Raw genomic sequence first — 14402 nt, forward strand, 5'->3', positions numbered from 1 at the left:
AGGCTTTTGGGATATTCAGAGGTGAAGATTGCTAGGATCTTCTGTTCTCCTATTTTTGCCCATGGGAGAAAGTTCTAGCAGAGGGGGGATCCCTCTTGGCATATAGTCTGGCATGCTGGCACTCAGAGTCCTGGGATCAGAGCCATGTGGAGCTACCACTGTTCCTGGGTCTTGAGGCACAGATGCATTTGCCCGTGGCAGTGATGCTGATGTCTAAGGTGGGTGTACATGGAACTCTGTGAAACCAGGGTCTGGGTCTCTGGGTCTTGCAATGATTCTGGCCAGGTGGGTGACGCAGCAGTGGCACAGGCCCTGGGATGGCAGGTACAGCGGTAGCTTGGGCCCAGGGGGCAGGGGGCAGAGGCCAGTAGCAGTACAGCCTGTGGATGGTGGTGGGTCAAAGTCCCAACTTTGGCCTCAGGGAAGGTTGCAGGAAAGCAGAAGCGCATCCCTAGTGATGGCCTCTGAAAGCCACATGTTAGGATCCAGGGAGCATGTCAGGACTCAGGGCATAGCAGTGCCCCTGCCAATGACAGTTCAGGGCTTTGACCTGGAACCCAGGGACAGGGATCAGAGCAGAGGTAGTGTGACCTGGCAATAATGATTCAGAGCAGCCACCTGGGACCTGAAGGGTAGGGGTCAGAGCAGTGGCCACACAGCCTAATCAATGAAGGTTCCCAGCCTTGACCTGGGACCTGGGGGTGGGGCTCACAGCAGCCTCTGTAATGGGACAGAGTTGCGACCTGAGTTGAGGGCAGGGCTCAGGGCAGTAGTAGCACCCATCTTGTAGGTGGTGGGGCAAAGTCTCGATCCCAAAGAGCTGGACACGGCAGTAGCAGGACCCCACATCTTACTGCACCGACAGCCCCAGCTGTGAGGAGGGGCTTGGTGGTGAGGAGGCTGGACAGCTCCATGAGCTGGGATCAGCAGTGGTGTAGACTGTGGGAGGCCATGGTAGTAAAGGCTGCAAACATTTGAGGAGCTTCCTCTGAGTGGATCCCTGTGCACCAAGCTGCTCTTGACCTGAGGAGGGGGTGATGTGGGCAAAATGCTTCCTGTGCTTTTCTATGTGACCACCCTTGGGTTTTAAGCTCTGCAGGAGTTTTGCTGCTTTTTTGTTGTAGTCCAGAGCTTTCCCTGAGTTATTTTCATTGGTCTGTAATTGTTTATTTACAGTTTTGTTGTTTCTGTGGGCGAGATGAGATTGGGATCCCCTGGCCCTCCATCTTGCTGACTGATATTACCCCTCTTGCACATGGCAGAGCTTTAAAAACTGCTGAGGCCGGGTCCCACCTGGAGGCTCTGATTTATTTTATTTTATTTTATTTTAATTTTTTTTCAACGTTTTTATTTTATTTCTGGGACAGAGAGAGACAGAGCATGAACGGGGGAGGGGCAGAGAGAGAGGGAGACACAGAATCGGAAACAGGCTCCAGGCTCCGAGCCATCAGCCCAGAGCCTGACGCGGGGCTGGAACTCACGGACCGCGAGATCGTGACCTGGCGGAAGTCGGACGCTTAACCGACTGCGCCACCCAGGCGCCCCTGGAGGCTCTGATTTAATTGGTCTTAGATGTGCCAACATATCGGGGAACTGAAAGCTCCCAGGTGACTCTAATATATGCCATAGTTCCCTTTCTGAGCCTCTGTACTAGAGGAACAAGCTGCTTTAACTTGTCCTAGCTGGAATACTCTGGTATTACTTTAATGCCTCCAATGACAATAGTTTGGGAGGCAGGAGACAGAGTGCCCATTGCTATATGACTACACACATTTATGCTGCTGAAATAACCTTTTAAATGGTGCCAATCCATATTGAGAACAGATTCATCCAAAGCTCAAATGCTTTAACATTTGGTTCAGTGAGTGTGCTTAAGTGTGAGTGGCCAGATCACAACAGGTGTTCAGAGCATTTTAGTTATTTTCTTGAAACACTTTTTAAAAACAAGTCACACCTATAAGAGTCCCAAGTGTTTGGGCTGATGCCTGAAAAATACACACTGGATCTGTGAATCTTTGTGGGACTTTGCTCTGAGCTTGAGACACTTCCATTTTCGTACACTAGGTGGCAGCAGAAGACCACCAGGCTGGGGATGCTGACTCCCAGTCACCGAGGCTCTGTGGAATTGAGGCAACAGAGTATCTTTTTTTTTTTTTTTCCCCCAGATGTTAGTAGGATCCAGACAAGGCAAAAACAACTCTGTGTGTTGCTACTGGGATGAAATGCAGAGGTTCCTATTGTCTGTGGGGTGTTGGATCTCCTTGGGTGAGAAACACAGGCAGATAAACATTAGTTCAAGGTGACAGCTGCCAGATAGGGGGCCTAGCCAGGTGCGTTGTGCTCAGAGGAAGGGGCTGGGATGGGGGAGGGGTCTGATAAGACACAGAAACTGCCCTGTCCCTGCGTTCAGACAAGCCATAAATAAATGCTGATATTTAGCACTTTCTTTTGAGAAAGAAACAGTTTCTCACAGCAGATAGCAGGTTTTCATTTCTAACATCATCGATAGCAGGTAGACTCAGGTCCTGACTGACACACAGGCGAACAGAGGACAGGGAGCTTTTAAGGAGTTTAAACTGACCACCCACACAAAGAAAAGGGTGTATCCCTGTGACTCCACTTCTGCCAGATGCTTCTGGAATTAGAAAATGGGGCTAATTTTGTGGAGAGCTAGAGAGGAGCTGTTTCTTCTGACTGATGGGAGAGCTGGCCCATCTGTTGTTAGAGGTGTGCGTTTGATCTGAAGACAGAGCTTCAAGGTAGAGTGGAAACACCAGCATGTCCTTGGGCTTCCCTGTCCACAGGCGGCCGACAGCTTCCGGATCAGACCGCCGGCGATGTGAACTGAGTGACCTAGCACAGCATCCCAGAGTGGCCACGCAGGCAGCCTCACCTGAAATGACTTCTTTGGTCCGCCTGACTTTCTGCATTCATCTGTCCGTAGATCAAGACTAACTCACCTTGCAGATCAGGGAGGTCCTGTCCCACCTCTGTCCTTTTGCTTACCCTTCTCCTTTTACACCTCTCGCTATTGATACACATTCTGGAGTTGCCCTGACTGGATGCTTGTTTTCTCTTCGGCATTTCATCTAAAGTGTGCTGGCAAGGCCTGGACAAGGCCCCTTACTACCATATTGGATTTTTTCCCCCTTAATTGAGAGGCAAGAGAAATCTGCAGATGACCGTTTTATCTGATTGGAGTCGCCTTGCTGGTGGCAGCTGTCTGTTTGGGAAAGAGATCTTGCTCCAGAGTATTCACGTTGGGGTAACCAGCTCTTTCTGACCGTTGTGGGTCAAGACTCAGAGCAGGTAGCCGCAGCACAGCCGAGGTTGGGAATCATGGCTCATGTGGACACGAACGTCAGCAGAGATTGTGTGAAAGATGAAATCTCCTGTTTCTTTATTCAGAAGGCAGCATCTCTGGTACCAGTAGGCCCGAGTCCTGGCAGTGGACAACTGTTAGAGCCCACCCTCTTTCCTTTATGTTTTGCTAGTGGCAGGGGTCTATAACGGAGGCCACTGCCACCAGAAACCATCCCTCAGGAAGCTAAGTGCTGTCAGCATCTTTTATTGGGGTCACCCAGAACCCTGCTCCTCAAAGGCTGATACACAGACCACCAGTATTGGGGGTTTGTTAGAAATGCAGAGTCTCGGGGTGCCTGGGTGGCTCAGTCGGTTGGGCGGCTGACTTCGGCTCAGGTCATGATCTCGCGGTCCATGAGTTCGAGCCCCGCGTCAGGCTCTGTGCTGACAGCTCAGAGCCTGGAGCCTGTTTCAGATTCTGTGTCTCCCTCTCTCTGACCCTCCCCCATTCATGCTTTGTCTCTCTCTGTCTCAAAAATAAATAAACGTTAAAAAATTTTTTTTAAAAAATAAAAAAAAGAAATGCAGAGTCTCAACAAACTGAGGGTTGATGGGGGAGGGGTGGAGGGGGAGAGAAAAATGGGTGGTGGGCATTGAGGAGGGCACTTGTTGAGATGAGCGCTGGGTGTTGTATGTGAGCGATGAGTCATGGGAATCTATTCCTGAAGCCAAGAGCACGATGTATATGCTGTATGCTAGTTAACTTGACAACAAATTATATTGAAAGAAAGAAAGAAAGAAAGAAAGAAAGAAAGAAAGAAAGAAAGAAAGAAAGAAAGAAATCTGCACTGTAACAGGATGTGTGTGTCTGCAAAAGTTAGGAAAGCGGTAACTCAGGAGTACAGCTAGCCCCGGGGATTGTGTTTGGTCGAGCCTTCCCAGTCTCCTGGGCCAGTCTGACCATCAGCAACCCGTTTAGTTCAGATGGGGGATGCTGGTCCTTGATGCGAGGGAGCTGGCTCATCTACAGAGAGTGGGGCGGGGCTGCGGACTCTTCGGGCAGGACTCAAAGGACTCACAAGGACTCACAAGGCCAGCTTATCGCAGCAATGATCATGGTTTTGCCCCTTTTACTGTGGGGCATGGTTGTTCGCGGTTGCCCCCGCAGTGCCAGGTGAGTAGCCCGACAGAGGCTGCCAGTTTCTCACCTGCCCCCCATGCTGGGGAGCTGCTGGGCAGTTGGCCATGGAACCCCAGTCTCCCTGACACACGTTTCTGAGGTCCACATTCACAGGGAAACAGTAGATACTAATGCAGCAGTGTTGTCATGAAATCACCAGGCCACTGCGGAGGCCTTAACGTGGGTAACGCCGGTGGGCCTTGACCGGGAGAGTCCGGGGACTTTTAGCCTGGCCGTGTGTTTACCTGGTTTACCTATTTCCGGGGTCTGCCTAGCTTCTAGGGGCCAGCGCAGGACCAGATGGGTGCCATGCATGGACTGATTCCATCCTTGCCGTGCCGTATTCCCTGTCTGAAGGATGAAGAAAGCCCAGCTCAGTGGGTCACGAGGCAAAGTCCCTTCCTTCCTTGCCCAAGAGGGCAGACTGTGCTGCACACGGCCCTGGTCCACTTGATGCCACATGGGCTTCATCCCCACACAGCTTCTTTCCGGTCACTTCTGTGGGCCGCTCCCCGATTCTCTGCAGCGCTGTGATCAAGAGTAGGGCTGAGTTTGGTTGGAATCTCAAAGAATGAGGAGGTGGGCCCTCCGGGGGTTCCTGGTGTGTGAGGCGGGGGGGACAGGACAGACAACCGCACTCTGGACCCCGGCTGTGCCTTTCCTGTCTTGTGGCTTTGGTTACCTGCGATGGGTTCTGACATGCTCCAGCTCGCAGATGGTGCCAGGCGGACGTGCCGACAGCTGATTTCACGGCATTATTCTCACACATGAGCTTATATTTGTGTGGAATGATGAGGAACAGCGCCCGGTGTCCCTTCTTTTGTTTATAGACAGTTTTTCCTTTGTGTAGGAGGAAATCAGAGCCGACTCCCTTTTAAGGGACATGAAAACTGAGTTTTGTCTTCCCTTCCTCTTACTGTCAAACAAAAGTCACCTTAGAACTCAAAATCACATGGGGTCTATCACTGGCAGGAAGCAAGGCCTTCCCTCGTGAATGTATAACTTACAGTAAGTTCTCAGCAGACCAAAAAAAAAAAAAAAATGCCTTTTATCATGTTCTGGTCTTTCCCTCCCACTGTTTTATTTCACTTACAACATCACTCAGGCCCAAATGGTATTTGTCAGGAGTAATTGGCAAACGCTGGAGGCTGTGTTCAAGGCTGCTTGAATGGAAAATCTCAAAGCAGTCATCCATGTTGAAAGAAAATATTACATTTGATCTTTTTTTATGATTTCTGCAGACGTGATGCATGTCTGCATTCTTTAGCCTTATAACCCCTTTGTATTTGAGAGAGAGAGAGAAAAAAAAAAATCCCTGTAGGAAGTAGCACTTCACAGGTAATTTACAGTATGCCTGAGAAGTAACCACAACACATGGGGAGTCGTTTTAAAAACACGTCCATGATTTATTTTTATTAGCCGTCTAATAAACCTGCGCCGGCCCGCAGGTTGTTCTACGTTGAATTATGACTTCAGGCCTCGCGTTTCACGTCTGCTTCTACCAGGCTGTTTCTGCTTCTGGTTGAAAATACGCCTAAGGACGGCGGCAGCCATCCGCCAAATGCGCGATGCCCCCCTCACTTGGTCTCGTTTGTAAGCGACATGCTTTCCTAAGCAGGGTGTCATCGAGCCAGCAAATTAGAACCGGCAGATCCAACTGAGGTCGTGAGCACAAGTGCGTGCGTGACAGTGCTGGGGTGAGCCGTGCCCGGGTGTCCTGAACAGCTGGTCTGAGCACTCTGCCCAGACAGTCCCTCTGTGTTTTCTCTTCCAGGGACACAGTACAGCCTCCGCGACAGGGTGTGGAGGCTTTTTAAAGCCACATAACCTAATAGAAGGACACCTTCGTCCCTGTTCCAGACGTGTATACGTGCGTCCTCGTAAGGAAAGGACACAGGACGTCAGAGTTCATGGCAAGTACGTATCACCTTATATCTCCTACACTGGGGTAGTTCTGGAGCAAAAAGATATACCAACAGTCCTCTCAGTGTTATAGAGACTCTAGATCAGGGGCCAGCGAACTGCCAGTCCCTATTTTTGGAACTGAAGTTTGTTTTTTTCCTAAATACAAACTTAAAAAAATTGTGGTTCGTGACCTGAGCTGAAGTCGGACACTTAACCGACTGAGCCACCCAGGCGCCCCAGTTAATCATTTTTTTAATGTGTATTTATTTATTTAAGAGGCGGGGTTGAGGGGCAGAGAGAGAGGGAGACAGATAATCCTAAGCAGGCTCTGTGGTGTCAGCACAGCACAGAACCCAACGTGGAGCTCGAACCCACCAACCGTGAGATCATGACCTGAGCTGAGACCGAGAATTGGATGCTGAGCCCACTGGGCCACCCAGGTGTCCTTGTAACCATTTTTAAGTGTACAGTTTAGTGGCACTGAGTATAGTGCTGTGCAACCATCACCACGGCCTGTTTCCAAAACTTCATCACCCCAAACGGAAGCTCTGTATCCATTAAACAGTAACTCCCCTCCCACCCCTGCCCCTGGTAGTCTCTAACGTACCTTTTGTCTCTATAATTTGCCTATTTGAGATATTTCATACCAGTGCAGTCATACACTGTGTGTCCTTTTGTGTCTGGTTTATTTAACTTGGCATCATGTTTCTGAGGTTCATCCGTGATGTGGCGTGAATCAGCATTTCATTGTTCCTTCTCTGCTTTGTTGAGGTTTAATTGAGACTTAAGCGTTGCATATGTTTAAGGTGTACAACTGGATGATTTGTCACATTTGTGCATTATGAAATAATCACCACAATCGAGCTAATTAACATATCCATCACCTCACATATTTACCACATCTTTTTTCCCCTTTGTGGCGAGGACACTTAAGATCTGCCCTCCTAGCAAATTTCGGATGTACAATATAATATTGTTAACTATAGTCACAGCATTGTACATTAGGTCTCCAGAACTTATTCAATTTGCATCACTGCTTTTTTTTATTATTGTGAGAAAAACACATAACATAAAACTTAATCATCTTAACCATTTTCAGATGTGCAGTTCAGTATTCACATCATTGTACAACAGATCTGTAGAACTCTTTCCTCTTGTGAAACTGAAACCCATTGAATGACACCTCCCCTTTTCCTTCTCCCCTCTCCCCCTGGGAATTACAGTTCTACTTTTTGTTTCTAAGAGCTTGACTCCTTTAGCTACCTCCTAGGGGTGGGCTCATGTAGTACATGTCCTTTTGTGACTTGCTTATTACACTTAGCATAATGTCCTTAAGGTTTATCCAGTTTGTAGCATGTGACAGGATTTCTGTCTTTTTTGTGGCTGAGTAATATTCCCCTGTATGTATATAACATATTTTGTTATCTGTTCATCAGTTGCTGGACACGTGGGATGTTTCTATCTCTTGCCTATTGTGAATAATGCTGCTCTGAACATGGATGTACAAATATCTGTTTGAGTTGCAGCTTTCAATTTCTTTGGGTGTATACCCAGAAGTGTGTAAATAAAGTTTTATTGTAACACAGCCATATCTATTTGTTTACCAATTGTCTAAGGCTGTTTCCCCTTGTAAAGTGATTTTCATATCAGCCAACTTTGCATTCTTGGGATAAATCCCATTTGGTCATAATCCTTTTTAAATGTTGCTGGATTGGGTTTCTTAATATGTTGTTGATGATTTTTCTGTCTATCTTCATAGAGGATATTGGTCTATAGTTTTCTTATAATATCTTTGTCTTGGTATTAGGGTGATTAGGTGATCTCACCTCATGAAAAAAGTTTGGAAGTGTTTCCTCTTCTTTTCTTTGGAAGAGTTTGTGAAGTATTGGTGTTTTTCATTGTATTTTGTAGCATAATGTAGGTCTCCTCATGCTCTCTTTTGTAATGTAAAAAGAGGCAACTGAGAAGGAATAGTACCTTTGTGCTTCTAGATGTTGTTGGTGTCATCTCTGCGTGATGCCTGGAGCTATGGCAGCCTCTTTGCGACTAGGAAGGGAGTCATCCCAAGGCAATACCCTCAGGATGTCAGTAGAAAGTAGAAAGTAGGAAAGAAGGAGTAGAAGAAGGAAAGAAGAAAGAGGGAAAGTTCTTGATGAGCAACTGAATAATCAACCCTGGAGCCTCTCTTTCTCTCTTCTGTTTCTTTCTTCTTTCCCTTCTCTATTCTCTCTCTCTCTTTCTCTCCCTCTCACCCCACCCACATCTATGTTATGTGAAGTAACACTGTATTTTTTTTTAAGCTCATTTTTGTTAGGTTTTCAATTATATGCAGCTGACAATATCTGATACTGATTATGGTACCCCCTTCAACAAGAGCACTCCCTGTTTTCTTTATTGTCTCCCACTTCCTATATCATCAGGCTAGGAGAACACAAATTGCACCTGCAGAAAAATAGCATCAAAGGGACCAGACAGTCATTGGATTCTGTGGAAGGCAAACCAAGTACAGACTCAAGGTTACATGGAATACAACTTTGCTGGGACCCTTTAGGCTGTCAGGAACATTAAAAAATCCTTAAGGGGTTACCATTTTTGCCTCTTGCATGAAAGTGTGTAAAATAAGGGGCCCGTTGGGTTTGGAGAGACCTCCAGTGGAGCCTGAAATATAACTCACAGAATAACTGTGTACGGTAGTCAGTGTTCCCCGGAGAAACCAGGCCAATAGAATTCTGAGACGGCCCCCCATTTCGACTCCTGGTATATACATACACCCTATGCAATTCTCCTTCCTCAAGTGTGGATGGTACTGCGAGCACAATGATTAGGTTATGTCATGTGACATAAATGAAGAAGTTTCTCAGATATAATTAAGGTTCCAAATCAGTTGATTTTGAAAGTGGGCCTGACCTAATCAGATGAGCCCTTAAAAGTGACTGAGTGCCTTCTGAAGAGATTGATTTGAAGTGTGAGGGGGCCTCTGGGGAGGGCCATGTGGCAAGGGCTTGAGAGCACCCTCTAGTAGCTGAGAGTGGTCCCCAGCTGACAGCTAACAAGAAAATGGTGACCTCAGTCACATAGACCCAAGGAAACAAATTCTGTCCATACCTTGCAGCTGCTTGGAAGTGGTTCTTTCCCTCACTGAGCTTGCAAGTGAGGATGTACCTGGCTTCCAAGTTGATTTCAGCCTTGTGAGACTGTCTTAGTCTGCTCTGGCTGCTATAACAAAAATACCATAGACGGAGCAGCTTAAGCAACGGACATGTATTTTTCACTGTCTGAGATCTTGGAATTCCAAGGTCAGCATGCTGGCAGATTCTGCGTCTGGTGAGGGCCCTCTTCCTGCTCTGCAGACGGCTGTGTTCTTGCTCTGTGCTCACATGGCAGAGCTCGAGTGATCTGGTCTCTTCATTTTCTCATAAGACACTCTTCTCATCATGGGGCTCACCCTCATGACTTCATCTAAGGCTAATTACTTCCCAGAGTTCCTGGAACATAAATGATTAGGGCTTCAGCATCTGAATTTGGTGGGGGGGGGGGGGGACACAAACATTTAGTCCAAACCCAGAGCAAAGGACCCAGTTAAAATGTGCCAGTCCTAGCCTACAGAAACTGTGAAATAATAAAATTGTGTTACTTTAAGCCACTAAGTTTGTGGTAATTTTTTACACAGCAATAGAAAGTTACTATAGGTAACATTTCAAATATCACTCCTTTATGTTGGAAAAAATAGGTAAATGATCGACATAGAATAGATTGTGAAAAGTAATGTTTGACCACTGAGAAAATTATGTAGGTCAATGCCCCAGAAAATTTCCCTTTCTTCCTTTTTCTTTTTCTATTAAAGGTTGTCACTACTTATGGGACCCCAAAGACAAGGGACAGATTTGGGGAGAGTGTAGGGAATGCTTTTGGATCTTCCCCCAAAGAGTTGGCCAGGTGTGGTCGGCTGTTGGGAGGCAGGGGTTCCTGAGAGGCCCTCATCCTGGCCCTGGGACAGCCATAGTCAGCCCTGGCTTGTACCCACTCTGGGGCTCCTTTTGTCAAGAGGAAATCTCCACGCAAGAGCATCCTAGTGTTTAAAAAAAATTTTTTTTAATGTTTATTTATTTTTGAGACAATGCAAGAGACAGAGTGCAAGCAGTGGAGGGTCAGACAGAATCTGAAGCGGGTTCCAGGCTCTGAGCTGTCAGCCCAGAGGCCTACATGGGGCTTGAACTCATGAACCATGAGATCGTGACCTGAGCTGAAGTTGGACACTTAACCAACTGAGCCACTCAGGCACCCTAAGAGCATCCTAGTTAAGAAGAGCCATGGCATCAGGAAAGATGGCTTAAAATACATGGGGCCAAAATCTGGTTGAGTATTATTTCCCTATGGTGTGAGATACAGTTATTTCTTGAAACCTTCTTACTCAGGAAAAACTGCTCAGGCAAATCTAGTTTTTTTTTTTTTTTTTTTCTACAGCTTATTTATTTATTTTGAGAGAGACAGAGAGTGAGCAAGGTGGGGAGAGGGGCAGGGAGAGAGGAGGACTGGGGATCTGAAGTGGGCTCTATGCTGAGAGCAGAGAACCTGATATGGGACAAGAACTCGTGAACCCGTGAGAGCCAAATTCAGCCAAATTCAGATGCTTAATCAACTGAGCCACCCAGGTGCCCCTGGGCAAATCTAGTTTGCTAGGTAGCTCACTTGTCCAGTTATCAGCTTGGGCATCAGTCATAGTTATTAGGCATAGCATTAAGATCATGACTGTATGTTATTAAACTGATTACAAAGTATTTTTTGAGAATTTTAAAATGTTTTTTGAAATTTATTTTTGAGAGAGATAGAGAGAGCATGAGCAGGGGAGGGGCAGAGAAAGAGAGAGACACAGAATCTGAAGCAGGCTCCAGGCTCTGAGCTGCCAGCAAAGAGCCTGACTTGGGGCTTGAACCCATGAACCGTGAGATCGTGACCTGAGCCGAAGTCAGACGCTCAACTGATTGAGCCACCCAGGTGCCCCTCAAAGTGTTTTTTAAAAGATAAATGATGATGAAAACTACTGGTCTTTTATTAACCTTTCTTAAGAAGTTCTTGGGATTATTTCTTAATGTTACAGATTTATACAGAACAATTTTCTTTACTCTCTTTGGCTTTGATGCGATCACAGTTGTGTGCATTTCTAGCTTGCAAGAAGTACCTTTTCTCTTGTTGTTGGATTCAGAATGTGAATCAAAAAAAAAAGAAAAAAAAGAAAAAAAAGAAAAAAGACAATGCGAATCAGATGGAGGGTTTTTTTTTTCTTAGCAAATTTAAAAAATGTCCAGTCATTTGTACAAATGGTTTAAAAGCCTTGAGATTTTAGGAATGTGTATTTGCAATTATTCTCCTTTAATAATTAATCACTAATATGTTTTAATCACTGAGAACATTGTTTTGATCATTAAGAATTTACAATGTAAAGATTATTTCAAGGTCAAATTTCAAATGTTAATCATCGTAACCTAATGCATGTAAATCTCTACTGAATTCAGTTTAAAAATAAAGAGTAAGTCATTAATTTGAGCTAGCATACTTACTGGAAATTATCTTTTATTATTCTCTGCTCTGGTTCAAGGTCATTTCTTTAATCAAACCTCAGTTTGATCCAGAGTCGTGGGAAGAAAAATCAGTCTCTTGTCTTTCTTTCCCTAAAAAATAAAGCTGTCACAGGGAATCTCTTCCAACTTCCATTTCTCTTCACTGCTCTCATCTCATCTTTAATTATTGCTGCTTTTTCTTTTCTTTTCTTTTCTTTTCTTTTTTTTTTTTTTTTTTTTTTTTTAGTTTTGGGGGCAGATTGTGTCACTGGGTATAAGACCCTTAGGAGTCATGGAGCTTTGCTTGCTGCTAGGGCATTTTTGCTTGATGTTTTGATATGAAAGCTTTATATGGTACCTTCTTTTTGCTTGAATGGGCATCCTGATTACCCAGGCCTTCTGCTTAACTGTCTTCTGATTAGGGGTGTATAGGGTACGGGCTACAAGTGTGGGTTCTAGACTGAGCCTCGCCTGAATTTGGGTCCTGATACACCACTTACCAGTTCTGGGACCATGGAAAGTTTTTGTCATCCATCCTGTGCCCCCTCCTCTTCATCTGTAAATGAGGACAAGCAGAGTGCCAGCTGTCATGAGGATGAAATGTACCTCTGCAAGCGACCAAGGCTGCCTATTGTGCAGGGTCATCAATTTAACTGATACTGCAGAGAAAATGTAAAGCCTTCATCGTGGCTGCGTGATCCAATTTCCCCCGAGCCCACCCCACAGTGGGCTTTCAGTCCCCTCCAGTCTAAATTTTATCTCATCCAATTTAATTTAAAAAGCCTCAACTGAATTTAAATAGCTTCTTTAGGCAATTGCCTAAAGAGCAACATGGTCCGGGAGTCTCCCTTGTTTCCCTTCCTAAAATGGCTTTGGGTGGAAGTAGGGGGTTTTGTGTTTATAGTTCTCTCCTCCCTGTGCTGGTTCTTCTGTCTGTAGCTGGTGAACTTGCAGCCTGTCCCGGGCAGTACCTGTGGGACACATCAGCTAGCTCTCCCTTGCGGACTGTTGCTACCTGCAGACCTCTGAGCCTCATTCCCTACCTGGCTCTAAGCCAGGAATCCGGGCGGCCCAGGATGACTGCTCTTCAAGGCATCCTTTGGAATGACTGTGCTTTTGTGTGCTGTCAGATTTTGCAGGATGTGTCCAGGCCCTGAACTGAGATGGGGGGCAGCCTGTAAGCTGGTTCCTCCGTAGCCACATGTAGTCTGGCCACAACTCTGTCCTGGATGTCCTCGCTTGAAAAATAGTTTACCTGTTGGCTTGTAGTTACAGACTGCATGTTTCTGTCTCCCCCCACCCCCCATTCATATGTTGAAACCTTAACCCCCAGTGTGATGGTTTTGGGACCTTTGAGAAGTGGTTAGGTTTAGATGAAGTCATGAAAGTATAGCCCCCCAAATGGGATTAGTGCTTCGTTTTGTTTTGTTTTTAAGTAGGTTTTATACCCAGCATGGAGCCCAACGTGGGGCTTGGACTCATGACCCTGAGACCAAGACCTGAGCTGAGATCCCCAAATGTCCATCAACAAATAAATGGATAAAGAAGATGTGATATATATATAATGGAGTATTACTCAGCAATCAAAAAGAATGAAATCTTGCCATTTGCAACTACATGGATGTGTTACGGAACCTGGTCTGGATCACCCAGCGGAAGAACCAAGCAGCACTTGGAGATCTTGGAAGGCAGGAGATTTATTTCACCACACTGGTGGGTTCAGAGGAGATCACTCTCCAGAGGTCTGAGTCCTGAGCATAAGCAGAGGAAACAATTTATAGTCTGTTACTTCCACATTCTGCATTAGTAGAAATTTGGAACGCGCGGCAAGCGGGGTAGGAAGAAGAACCCGGAAGGGAAGTCTTGGGTCGGCGACTGGAATTTCCCTATCGGTCCTGTTGGCCATCTTATAACAGATTTTTCCCTATCAGATGGAACTAGAGGGTATTATGCTAAGCAAAATTAGTCAGAGAAAGACAAATATCATATGACTTTACTCATATGTGGAATTTAGATCCAAAACAGATAAACATAAGGGAAGGGAAGCAAAAATAATATAAAAACATGGAGGGGGACAAAACATAAGAGACTCTTAAATACAGAGAACAAACTGAGGGTTGCTGGAGGGATTGTGGGTGGAGGGATGGGCCAAATGGGTAAGGAGCATTAAGCAGGGCACTTGTTGGGATGAGCACTGGGTTTTATATGTAAGGGATGAATCATTGGATTCTACTCCTGAAATCTTTATTGCACTATATGCTAACTAACTTGGAGGTAAATTAAAAAAAAAAAAAAAAGACCTGAGTTGAGATCAAGAGTCACACACTTAAACAAATGAGCCACCCAGGTGCCCCTGGCTTAGTGCTCTGGTAAGAAGAGGAAGAGACCAGAGCTCCTGGCCTCCCTCTGCTATGTGAGGACACACCAAGAAGAGAGATGTCTACACAGCAGGAAGA

The 14402-nt window shown here is 45.9% G+C and overlaps 1 protein-coding gene across 7 annotated transcripts in view; it reads left to right on the forward strand.

The window, feature by feature from the left end:
* Window positions 1–14402, forward strand: part of SETD4 (SET domain containing 4) — a 145038-nt gene that overhangs the window by 45540 nt on the left and 85096 nt on the right. For all 7 annotated transcript variants that reach the window (XR_006584807.1, XR_006584806.1, XR_006584805.1 and 4 more), the window contains exon 13: window positions 6258–6400. The gene's annotated coding sequence lies outside the window, so the exon portion shown is untranslated. The remainder of the gene's footprint in view (window positions 1–6257; window positions 6401–14402) is intronic.

This window comes from Felis catus, chromosome C2 (genome assembly GCF_018350175.1).
Source record: "Felis catus isolate Fca126 chromosome C2, F.catus_Fca126_mat1.0, whole genome shotgun sequence".
NCBI lineage: Eukaryota > Metazoa > Chordata > Mammalia > Carnivora > Felidae > Felis > Felis catus.